Source organism: Camellia sinensis, chromosome 15 (assembly GCF_055761805.1).
Source record: "Camellia sinensis isolate YWXY chromosome 15, ASM5576180v1, whole genome shotgun sequence".
In the NCBI taxonomy this organism is placed as follows: Eukaryota; Viridiplantae; Streptophyta; class Magnoliopsida; order Ericales; family Theaceae; genus Camellia; species Camellia sinensis.
The window spans coordinates 127,787,240-127,801,020 of NC_138975.1; positions in this window are offsets into that span (position 1 = coordinate 127,787,240).

Below are 13,781 nucleotides of genomic sequence, written 5' to 3' on the forward strand. Positions count from 1 at the left end.
GAAACTTTGTACCAAATTTAACTTTTAATTCTTAAATTGATGAGTGAAAGTAATTTACAAATGTCTAAGAAACTTGACTTATAAATATAAAAATTACAAATTACAAACATTTCCAAATTTTTAAGAAACTTGACTTTTCATTATAAAACTTACGAATTTAGATGCAATTCCTCATGCTGTTCGAGGCAGTGCTCGTGGAAACGATGCATGTTTTACTCTTATGAATAATTTAAATAATATAATGGCAAGAGGCAAGGGGCAAGAGCCTATTACGCCTAAGAAGATCTGTACGTAATTCATTAATTGTGACTTATAAGAATTGTATTATAACTTATAAGATGACACAGTGCATAAACTTTCTAGTTACAATTTGCATACTTCTCCCAAATCATGGCTCCACATACTTAGAAGAAGTCATCCATTTCACATCTTCATAGCAATGCAGTAATCCAAAAATAACAATTCATTTATCACAGAAACATTTCAGTGAAATGCACATATTTACCATTACATACATCAAACAATTCAGTGGGTATTAAGGATTTTAGGGTTACATAAATAAAATCAGCATTAGCCATTAGTCATTAAATTGTAAGTATTTGTATTTTTAAAATGAACACTTACTAATGTATACTGATTTATTAATGATGGAACATGGAATGGTCCAGGGTCCTTTATAACTTGTTGCCAGCAAGGTGTTGGTGTTGCTTAGTACAATTCAAATCATACTAGTAACAATTGTAGAAAAGCAAATATGTAAAGGAAAAACTATAAAATAAATAAATAAATAAAAAAGAAAGGAAAAAAAAAAGAAAAGAAAATGAGTTATACAGATATGTACCTTGTAACAGAATTCATTGATATCATACCATTTTATGCAATTTAACCAGAAACTCAAAAGGTGTTCATTCAAGGTTATGCAAAAATTTCCAGTACAATTGTTACATAAACAAAATCACAATAGCAAATAATTGCATGTGACATGCAATCTTGATATTCATAAACCACCTATGAAGCCAATGTAGCAGGCAGTAAACAAAAGAAATTTCAGACTCTCACAATTAACAAACTCTCCCCATATTGTTTTGGGGAGTAAGCTTGAATAACTTAAATAAATACTCATTTTATATGTAAACATTAGTTCTATAAACATTTTCTTAACAATTTCTATATTTAATAATTTCAACGAATATTAACAAATTTATTACTGTATCTTACTATAATTAAAAAAGATATGAAAATATTTTCTTAATATTTGTTGATTACGAACAGATCGTCAAAAAAAAAAAAAAGAGCATGAAAAAACTTCAACAACAAATTAATTTAAACAAAAATGTATATTAATTTTAATATTTTTTGAAACTGTTAATTTATTGTGTACTGATAAGAAAATTATTGAATTGGAAGAACCAAAATCTGTTTGAAGAAAAAAAATTTGAAAAAAAAAATGTATAAATGCACAATAGATTATGAAAAAAACAATAATGAAAAAAAAGGTAGAAGCATCCATGTTTGAGACATAACAATAGATTCTCTGGTTTGTTTTGCCGAAAAAGTGCGAAAAAAATTGAACAACAAATTAATTTCCAAAAAATGTATATTAGATTTAATATTTTTTTAAACTGTCAATTTATATTTTGTAGTCATAAGAAAATTATTAAATTGTAAGAAGCAAATCTGTTTGAAGACTAGATTTACAAGAACATATTTTGAAAAAAAAAAAAAAAATAGTAATATAACTGCACAACAGATTTTGAAAACAAAAATTTTAAAATTTAAAGAAAAAAATATATGGCAGAAACATCCATGTTTGAGGGATAACAGTAGATTTCTGTGTTGTTTTGCCCAAAAAGTGGGAAACAAGTTGAACAACTAATTAATTTAACAAAAAATTTATATTAAATTTAATATTTTTGGAAACTGTTAATTTATATTTTGTACTCAGCAGAAAATTATTAAATGGTAAGAAGCATCCATGTTTGAAGAACAGAATTTGGTGAATAGATTTTGAAAAAAAATAATAATTATAAATACAAAAAAAAAAAAAAACATATCAGGAGCATCCATGTGTGAGGGATAACATCAGATTGGATGGGTTGTTTTGCCTAAAAAGTGGAAAAAAGCTGAACAACTAATTATTATTCAAGGGTAAATTATAAACACACTCCTTGAAATTCGCTTAAGATACGAATTGCCCCCAGTGATTTGGAAAATTACAAATACCTCTTTATCAGAATTTTTTATTTAACAGAATTAATTGAAAAAGTGAAATTTCTAACTATTCACCTATACAATAATAAAATTATCTGAATTATTAATTGAAATAAAATTTTAACATTATTAAAAAGGAAAAATTAGTCTAAGATTCCTCTCTCATTTTTAATAATGGAAGAGATCCACAATATTATTTTATGATGTCTAAAGTCGCTCAACTCCACACCCATGTATTACAGAGAAATTTGGTATACCTCACAGCTTTAAACCTTCACCTCTCTCTCTCTCTTCTCTCTCTCATACTTACGCCTCACCTCTTCTCTCTCATCGCTGCTCTTCTCTCATTGAAGGTTATGGTTGGGTTGGGTGCACTACACGCTGCATGAGATGTTTGGCTTGTTTCCTAAATTGAATCTACTTTCTTAGTTGAAGCTGTTTAATATATATACATACACACAAATGTATATATATAAATATATATGTATATATGTATAATTCTGTACACTATTATATGAGACAAATATATAAATTTTGATTGATTGAGCTGAATTTCTATATTACGAATTGCATAACTTGGAAGATGAAGCTCAAAAACAGATATCTGCAATTGATTCTCTTGTTTTTTTATTTCTCCTTTCCAACATCAATTTTTATTTTTTTTAAAGAAAAGAAATTAAATGATTAAACATGGGTCTGTGATGCTTTGAGGGTCTCCAACATAATTAAATCTAGGATGCTAGTATGTATCAAGAACTTAAACCCAACTCATTTGGAGAGGAAAGGAAAGATACCCTTTTCTTTATTACTTTGCCTCTCATTCAAAGAAGATACAAGTAAGTTCTAAAATTAAGAAAGAAAAGTGACTTTTGGATAATGCAAAACAAGTCTCCAGATATTGTCACTTTTTAAGATAGAATTCACTTGTCATAAAATTTCATGAATCTAAAATCTTCTGGTGGTGCTCTTTGTGACAACCAGATGGTTGAATCAGGATTTGAGGACCTTCTTGACTACCTTCTTAGTTGAAGCTGTTCAATTTGTTTATTATGATCATAAGCTACTAATAGTGCAAGTTTTCAGAAATTCTTTTTTATTTAACTTTTCGTTATTAAGAACCTTCCTTATAATCTCAGAGCAGTGAAAACAAAACCACTATGCTATTAAACCTTTCTCAATATAGCGATCTCGATTTTCCCTTCCTTATTTACTGTATTCCGGACTCGGTTCCATTGATAGTTGTGGTTGTCTGTATTTCATTTCCGCCCTTTAATACTTTGGATTGGAGTTTAGAAATGTCTTGGGCGTGTTTCGAACAGGTTGGTTGAGCTTTGGTCCCATTTCTTGTTGCCCAGATTTTTGGTGGTCCGCTCGAGCGGATCCCTTCGCGCTCAAGCGGAGTTTGCACACCTTCAGTAGTTTGTCCGTCTGCAAAAGTGCTGCAGATGTGTTTTTCACGCTCGAGCAGTTTTCCTTACGCTTGAGCGGGTCGCGCTCGAGCGGGTACCCTTGTGCTCGAGCGAGTGTTCTTTGTCTATAAAATACTGGGAGAGAGTAATCTACACTCGAGCGGGTTTCTCTTTGCGCTCGAGCGGATGTGTTTTGCAGTTGTGTCTTGACGCTCGAGCGGTTATTCTTGCGCTCGAGCGGGTTCAGGTTTTGTGCTTTATGCTCAAGCGTCCTATTCTCCGCTCGAACGGACTAGTCGTATATCAGATGGCAACTGGGTGATTTTAAATCACTTTTCACACTTTCTTTCTCTCTCTTTCTTTTCAAAACCTCCATTGGAGAGCACCTCACTCTAAAACTCCAACTTCTCTCTAGGGTTTGATCTAGTAGAAGTGATCTTCTATCCTTGGGCCTTTGTAAAAAGTGTGGAGCTTGTTGAGGGCTATATTTTGATCCGAAAAGATTGGGGTTTGGAGCATTTCAAATTTCTTCATCTTCCTCCTTTGAGCTCCGAATTTGAGATAGGGATAACTATTCATTTTTATGAGCTTTAACCTAAATGTTGAGCTTTTTGTATAAATGGTTTGATTTGGGAAGTTAGGGTTTGAGATGTGTTATATTGGAAAGAGGGGTTTTATTCTTTTGATTCAAACATTTGTGTTTTGGGTCTAAAAAGGAGGTTATTGAGGTTGTTGGTAATGTTTGGACCTTTAGGTCAATATTGGGAAAAGGGAAAAAATGCCATGTTTGTGTATATTTGGGCCATTAGTGTAATTAATGACATTTATTATGAGAATATGAAATTGAGTGGAAATAATGAAATTGGCTCGTTATAAGGTAGAATAGTGGAGTTGGATTCCTTAATGACTCACATTTGAAAATGTTGATAAATTATCTGTTGATATAATTATTGTCTGTTTAGAAATAATTGCTTTGGGCTATCGGTGGAGGATAGTCTTGATTGTAGTAGACATTGCATGATGATTAGGCGAATTAAAACTAATCGGTTGTATATCATTGATTATGATGAATGGAATAATACATCAAATTTGTGTATTGATTGAACATGTATATGATAAATGCTTACATACACTGTGTTGTGTGGGAGGAGATAGGGAATGTACTCCACGGTTTAGGGGAAGATAGGGGATGGACTCCTAAACCGGATATTGTTTGGGAGGAGATAGGGGATGTACTCCATTGATACAATAAATATGTGTATCTATTGAAGTATTGATACATCGAATATGTGTATCTATTGTGAAGTATGGAAGTGTTTAAATATGTTATTGATATAGCAAATATGGGCATCTGTTGTGAATTATGGAAGTATTGTTGATATGAGCTGTAGTCTCATTAAATTATTGGCCAGGTTCTGAGCCTTATTCATAAATTGAGAACCGGATAAGTAATGGAAAATGGAATGAAACATTGACATATTTGTCATGGAAATTGAAATGTGTTATAAGTTGGCATATATGAGTTAAACATTTATCAAACGCTAATGTTTTAGTTTTTGCTCATATTATGTTTAGCATATCTCTACTGGGCGTTGGCTCACCCTATATGGGACATCATTTTCAGGTACAGGTGTTATGCCACCTCCAAAGACGTAGCTTGGGAGGCTTGAGGCTGTTGGACTCTTTTTGTTATTTTTGTTGTATTACATGTATATCAAGCCAAGTACTTATTTTGTGTAGAGCTAGTACTCTTTTTTTGTAACCAAGTGTTGACTTGGAAAGTTGTAAACCTTTAGGACATTTACTTTTGTTGTCAACATGTAATGCCTTTTGTAAGAATACTCTGATGAATGTAATATGAAATCTCTTTTCTTTATCGTAAATGTATGATATTATGGGTTTATATTGAGGGCGTTACACTCAATACTCTATGTGAGAAATTTGTGCTAAAATTTCTCTGGTTTGGTTAATTGTCTCTGCATTGTTTAATTTTTTCTGTGGTGTTCAATTTTCTCTTGATAGATAGAGGGATTTGAATGTTAATCCAGAGAAATTTGAATATTAGTCCAGAGAAATTTGTGAAAGGTTCAAGTGTTTTTGATGTTAGTCCAGAGATTCAAGGAAATTTGAAAGTTAGTCCAGAGAAATTTGAAAAAGGTTTAAGAGTTTTTGATGTTAGTCCAGAGATCCAAAGAAATTTGATGTTAGTCCAGAGAAATTTGAATGTTCAAGATCTTAAATCCAAAGAAATTCCAAGGATTGCTTTGTATGTTGAATTCATTATGAATATAGACATAAATATAGTTATTAGATCAAGTCTCTTTTTGTAGTATAAGAATAATATTGGATCAAATCACTAAAGCCATTAAACTGCAAACAACACAAGTGAATTTCTCTGGTTAGAGGGGATTTTCTCTGGGGTTGAGTAAATTTCTCTGGAGTGGAGAAGGAAATTTCTCTGGGTTGAATCCAAAGAAATTCTCTGGTGAGATTTTCTCTGTAAATATGCATCCAAATCACTGAAGCCATCAAACTGCAGACAACACAAGTGAATTTCTCTAGTTGGAAGGGATTTTCTTTGGTGTTAAGTAAATTTCTCTGGAGTGGAGAGGAAAATTTCTCCGGGTTGAATCCAGAGAAATTCATCTGGTGAGATTTTCTTTGTGATGTGTCAAGAGAAATTCATCTAGTGAGATTTTCTTTATGATGTGTCCAGAGAAATTTAGAATTTTCTCTGTGATGTGTCTAGAGGAATTCTCTGGATCGAATTTTCTCTGGATAGATGTTGAGAGACCTTAGACATCATGAAAATATTGAGTGTCCTTTATGCTATAAAATCTTAATGTCAGGAACCTTAAAAAAAATTCTTCTATTAAAAACTGTTAATTAACTTAATAATTTATTAATAAAATGACCTATTTGTTATAAAATTAAAAACTTTAGGGGATAATGTAATTTTTAAAACTCAAGGAGTAATTTGTAAATTAAGTAAATCTCAGGAGGTGCGTTTGTAATTTACCCTTAATTTAACAAAAAATGTATTTGGAAACTAGTAATTTATGTAATGTACTCATAATGACATTATTAAAATGTAAGAACCATCCATGTTTGAAGAACAGATTTTCAAGAAAAAAAAATTATAAATGCACAACAGATTTTAAAAAATAAAATAAACTATTTTAAGAAGATGGTTATAATCAGTTTTTTGGTGAAAAACTGCTTATAAGCATTTTTTTGTGAGAGAAAAAGTGAATTATAATCTGAAAAGTGAATTATAACCCACTTTTCAAAATAGGCCAAAAACATACTAGGAACATCCATGCTTGAGGCATAACAACAGATTGGTTGGGTTGTTTTGCCTAAAAAGTGGTTTTTTTTGGGGGGGGGGAGGGAATTGGTTGGGTTGTTTTGCCTAAAAAAGGGGTTTTTTTTTTTCTTTTTTTTTGGGGGGGGGGAATTTAATATTTTTGGAAACTGTTAATTTATATTTTGTACTCATAAGAAAATTATTACATTGTAAGAAGCATCTATGTTTGAAGAACAGATTTTGAAAGAAAGAAAAAATTATAAATGCACAATAGATTTTGAAAAAAAAAAAAAAGTTTGAAAAAAAAAACATATCAAAACATCCATGCTTGAGAGATGACAACAGATTCTCTGGTTTGTTTTGCCCAAAAAGTGGAAAAATACTTGAACAACAATATAATTTAACAAAAAATGCATATTTATTTTAATATTTTGTGAAACTATTAATTTATATTTTGTACTCATAACAGAATTATTAACTTGTAAGAAGTATCCATGTTTGAAAAACAGATTTTCAAGAACAGATTTTGAAAAAAAAATTAAAATTTTATAAATGCACAACAGATTTTGAACAAAATATATATATATTAAAAAAAAAATATAGCGGAAGCAGAATCTGTTTGTTAACAACAGATTTTCTGGGTTGTTTTGCCCAAATTGAGTCCGATAACAACTGAAACAGCAAATTTCGAACTATAAAAAAAAAAAATTAAAAAAATCGAGAAAAAAAGTTTATATATCCAGATCGGCAATTCTATAACGAAATAACATCAATAGGGCCCAAAATACAATGTGGAATGAAAAACCAGCAATAGCGAATCGGAAAAACAAGCAAAGAACAGAAATCGAGTCAGTTCATTTTCCTGTGGCAAGTCTTCGACGGTCGGCGACAAAGAGAGTCGACTGCGTGGTTTGGCTGAGAGAGATCTGTCGGAGAGAGATTCATTGAACTTCTTCAACGACTTTCTTCAATGGGTGCTGAGAGATGAAAGAGTCGTATTCAGTTTTCTGGATTTAATTTTTTTGAAATTGAGATTTTTATTTTTCATCTTTTTTTTTTACTTTTAGTGAATATTTTTTAAATTTTAAGTAATTTTTTTACTTTTTTAGATGTATCTTACTTAAATGTATCTAAATAGTAAAATATTTACGAAAAAATATTTTTAAAAATTAATAAATACACAAAAAATAAAAAATGTACTGAATTTTTATATTTTTGGTATTTAGTGAATTTTTTTTAAAAAAAATCACAAATATTATACTTTTTAACTGTATTTATATTAAGTGTGTCTAAAAATTAAAAAAAAAAACTTAAAATATTAAAAAAATTCATTAAAAACTTAAAAGAATATGAAAAATAAAAAAATAAATTTTTTTAAAAAGTATTTTCTAAAAATCAAAATCAAACAAGTTAAATGCAACCTTTCTCTAGAGGGTTATGAGTTGGTTGTTTAGTCAAAGGGTAAAATGGTCTTTTTGTCCTCTATTGCTTACCAGTTGTACACCACAACTGTAGCCTCAAAAATAGTGAGGAGGCTTATTGGATATTTTCCTCCAACAAGCCAAAATAGCCTCACTAGGGGTTCCCAAACACTGCCATTGAGTTTCCTGTAACAATATTTTAGAGACATTTTGGTACTTACTTTGGATCAAACATGTTTATAAATAAACTTGTCCCTTGAACATAATAAATAAAGGAGAAAGAGCATGGCTTCTGTCCAGTCCTTAATCGGATTGGATCGTGCTATTGGGTTTATGGGAGTTTACTACGGGTCCTGTTTTGATAATCTGAACTGTTTAATATGTAGAACTCGTCGAGTACTATATGCCTGTAAAAAATCACGTTAATCAGATATCGATAGCTATGTGATCAAATCAGTTTTGTAAAAAAAAAATGGACGGTGAATAAGTTAACGGTTGACAAAAATCTGTTTTGATCACATAGCTATCGATATCCGATCAACGTGATTTTTTAAAAATATATAGTACTCGACGAGTTCTACACATTGAACGGTTCAGATTATCAAAACGGGACCCGTGGTGGGCCTCCATGAGCCCAACAGCAACAGAAGCCATTCCCAAGGAGAAATTACATGGTAGTGATCATTAGGATAACTAATTACATTTTAATGGTAAACATTTTATAATTACTCTAGACAAGAAAATATATGCTTTTATTACAAAATAATTACCAGCGCTTTTTTTAAAATGACAAAAACAAAATTTTATTATCTCAAAATAGAATGATAAAGATAATGAAAAGGCGAAGCTTCACTACTAACACGTATCTCCCAATCACTTTCACATGTACTAGAAGCGAAATATGTAGAGGGATGACTAACAAATAAAAAAATGTTAGACTTATTTATTTTGATAATTTATTTAATTATGTTTTAATTTATTTGAAAGAAAAAAATAGAATCTTGATAATTTATTTAGTTATATGACATAATCAGTGGTTTGTAGGTATAGGGTCATCTTATCCTTACAATGACTATAGTTGTTTCTATCAAACAATTGTGGCCTATTTGTGGCTTGTCCTTCAGCTAAGGTTGTCATGGATCGAAACTCCTAGATGGTTAAATCTAAAACAAGAGTCTAGACTCTGATACCAAATTAGTAGACAATATTAGTATACCTAAAACTGAAGATGAATGTGATGAGAGAGATCATAAATTATTGCAAGCCAATGCTAAAGCCAAACTTATCCTTGTTTGTGGATTAGACTCTAAGGAGTATAATAAAATTTCAAGTTGTGATTCAACAAAAGAAATTTGGGACAAACTTGAGGTAACGTATGAAGGTACAAACCAAGTAAAGGAATCTCGTATTGATATGCTTGTTCATAGTTATGAATTGTTTAAAATGAACTCTGATGAATCTATTTCAAGTATGTTTACTAGATTTACTGAAATTGTAAACTCTTTGAAATCTCGTGGCAAAATTTATACTAACAGTGAGTTGGTAAGAAAAATTCTTAGGTGTCTACCAAAGAATTGGAAAGCAAAGTTCACCTTATAGAAGCCAAAGATCTCTTCACACTTGGATTGGATGAGCTTATGGGTTCCCTTATGACTCATGAGATCACCATGAAAGGACATAAGAATGTTAAAAACAAAAAGAAAAGTGGAATTACATTCAAAGCCTTATCAAATGAAGAAGAACATGAAAACTCCAGTGAGGATGAAAGCTATGCCATGTTTAGTAGAAATCTCAAAAAGCACTTCAAGAAAAATAATTATAGAGGAAGAAAACCTTTCAAGAAAGAGTACAACAAAGATAACAAGAAAGAGCCTATTATTTGCTATGAGTGCAAAAATCCTAGACATATGAAGATGGATTGTCCAAAATTGAAGAATCATGGAAAAGACTACAAAAGAAACAAAAAGGCCATGGTAGTAGCTTGGGGAGAAAGTGAAGATGAAAGCACAAGTGATGAAATTGAAAATGAAGTAGTCAACTTATGTCTCATGGCTCTTGAAGATGAAGACTCTACTCAAGATGAGGTAACTACTCTTTATGAAGAACTTGAAAGTGCATTCCATGAACTATTAAATGAATTTAGAAAAGTTTGTGCCAAAAATAATGTGTTGAAGAAATCTGTTGCATCTTTATCTATTAATGTAAAAGAATTAAAGAAAGAAAAATTATTTTGAAAAATAATTTTGATACTATCTCTAATGAGAAAACTACTTTAAAAAACAATGTTGATGATTTAACAAAAACACTTGAAAATTTTGTAAAAGGTAGAGATAATCTCAACATGCTTCTTGGAAATCAAAGATGTATTTTTGATAAAGCTGCTATTGGATATGACCCTATTAAGAAACAAAAGAATCTCAATACAATTTTTGAAAAGGCACCTCTCATGACACACCCTCATATTACTTGTCATTATTGTAGAAAGAAAGGTCATTACATATCTTATTGTTCATTCAAAAAGAATATGAACATGTGAATTAAAAATGTTTGGATTATTAAGGGATCTAAAAAAACTAACCAAGAAGGACCGAAGAAAGTATGGGTACCAAAAACCAACACTTGATTGTCATCTTGTAGGTTTGCTTTAAGTCCAAAGTTAAACAAGGGAAGTGGTACCTTGATAGTGGATGTTCTAGACACATGACCGGAGATAAATCATTCTTTACTAAACTATCATCGAAAGATGGAGGATTTGTTACTTTTGGAGACAACAAGAAAGGAAAAATCATCGGTATTGGTAGCATTGGTATTTCTCCTAACCCTTCTATTGAAAATGTTATACTTGTTGATGGACTTAAGCATAACCTACTCAGTATTAGTCAATTATGTGATAAAGGTAATCGAGTTATTTTTGATAAATCACATTGCACAATTGAAAGCACAAATGATCATAAAGCTTTATTCGTTGATAATCGCCATGATAGTGTTTATGTTAAACAACCTCCAGGTTTTGAAGATCATGCTTTTCCAAATCATGTTTTTAAACTATCAAAAACTTTATATGGTTTGAAACAAGCACCTCGTGCATGGTATGAACGATTAAGTAAATTTTTGATTGAAAATAATTCTTCTACAGGAACGATTGACACAACACTTTTTGTTAAAACTAAAAATGATGATTTTACTTATTGTGCAAATATATGTGGATGACATTATATTTGGTGCTACTAATGAAACCTTGTGTAAGGAATTTGCTAAGTGTATGCAAGGTGAGTTTGAGATGAGCATGATGGGAGAGCTAAATTATTTCCTTGGGTTTCAAATCAAACGATGTAATGAAGGAATTTTTATCAACCAAGCTAAGTACACAAAAGAACTACTCAAAAAGTTTGGTATGTATGACTCAAAAATAGCTGGAACACCTATGAGCACATCCATTAAGCTAGACAATGATGAAAAAGGTAAGTCCATTGATCAAACAAAATATCGAGGTAAGATTGACTCACTTCTTTATTTAACTGCAAATAAACCCGATATTATGTTTAGTGTTTGTATGTGTGCTAGATATCAATCAAATCCTAAGGAATCACATCTCAGTGCTGTTAAAAGAATTTTTACATATCTTGTTGGCACTCAAAATTTGGGACTGTTTTATCCTAGAAGTGTTGCATTTGATTTAATTAGTTACTCGGATGCCGACTTTGCCGGATGCAAACTTGATAGAAAAAGCACCAGTGGCACTTGTCACTTTCTTGGTAACTCATTAGTATCTTGGTTTAGCAAAAGCAAAATTCTGTTGCTTTATCAACGACTGCAACTGAATATATAGCTTCCGGAGGTTGTTGTGCCCAAATACTTTGGATGAAACAACAATTGGAGGACTTTGATTTGCATTATTATCATATCCCTATTAAATGTGATAATACTAGTGCCATCAATTTAAGTAAAAATCCTGTTCAACACTCACGAACAAAACATATTGAAATTCGACATCATTTTTTAAGAGATCATGTTCAAAAAAGGGATATTGTACTTGAATTTGTAAACACCGACAAGCAATTGGCGGATATTTTCACAAAACCCCTAAGCGAGGGTCGCTTCAATTTTATTCGTGGCGAGCTTGAAATGTCACTTTCTACTTAAAAAGTTTTGTTATGACTGTGAAACTTGAATTTTTGTTAAAATGATATATGTGTATTGCTACATTGATATGGAAACATTTATATTAGTTCAATGCTCTCAAGTCCTTTATACATTTATTCTCTTTAACAGTTTGTTATTCTCAACTGAGTAATTTTTTTTGGATTTTGCATCTTAAGGTAAAATTAACTTTGCATACTTTGATTTTTTTTACACCCTCATGGTATTTTTTTAAATTACCATTCCAGCAACACTAATGTCCCATTAAGTTTAATTTCTGCTGGTATTATTTTAATTTAATTTAATTTTTTTTTATTTTGCTATTAGGCTTAATTTCTTTTATTTTTATTTTTTTTCTCATTATTATTTTTTTTTTGGGCTTAATTTTCTTTTTTTTTTCTATTTTTAATTTCATTTTTCAGTCCTTAAACATAAACACAACAACAAATCAAAATACAAATATTTACATAAAAAAAAACACCCTTCATTTTTTTTATGGCCACATGCCGATTAAAATAAACATTAAAAAAAAAAAACTTCATTTTTTTCCGGCCATACGCCGATCTTACTTACTCGCATCTTCTATCGTTTTCTTCTTCTTTTTATCACCTTGGGCAACCCTTGACGCCCCTACCCCCGTGCTTTCGTCAAGAGCGACGACTCCTCACTGACTATCAAAGGCTAAGAACGACGTTGCTCCAAATCGGGCCATGGAGGTGGTCTTCCGTTTAAGCTCTTTATTTTCGGCCTTCAGTGCGCCTATTTCTGCTCGTGCATCCTTGTATATGCGCTGGAGCAGAGTGAGTTGGGCGTTGACCTGATAGAGCTCACTCGTCCTATTCTGCAGTCCGTGAGCCAATTTTGTGACTGTAGTCACCGTCTCCATACAGGATGTCAGTGTGAAATGATTGGCTTCAATGTCTGATTGAGCTACCATTAGTTGCTTAATCGACATCATAGGAAGGTTGGGAAGAGTGGGAGCCGGGGCACTCGGCCCAGCAGTGCTTCCGGGATCATTCAGGTCCGGAAAGAGAGCAAGGGGACGGGACGAGGCTATGTAGTAGGAGAGAGAGATGTAATCGAAAGGAGAGTAGTTTTTGGCAACCTTTCTGCTCTGCTCAGTCACTCTATTTTGTCTCTCGAGGAAGAAGAAGATCGAAAAGAGTGATACAAAAGAGATAGAAGCAAATGAGGAAGAAGAAGACGAAAAGAGTGATTAAGAAGATGACAGAGGAGAAGACGACAAGAGGGAGAGAGAGTCGAGGCAGCTGATTGACTGGTTGACCTGTCTCG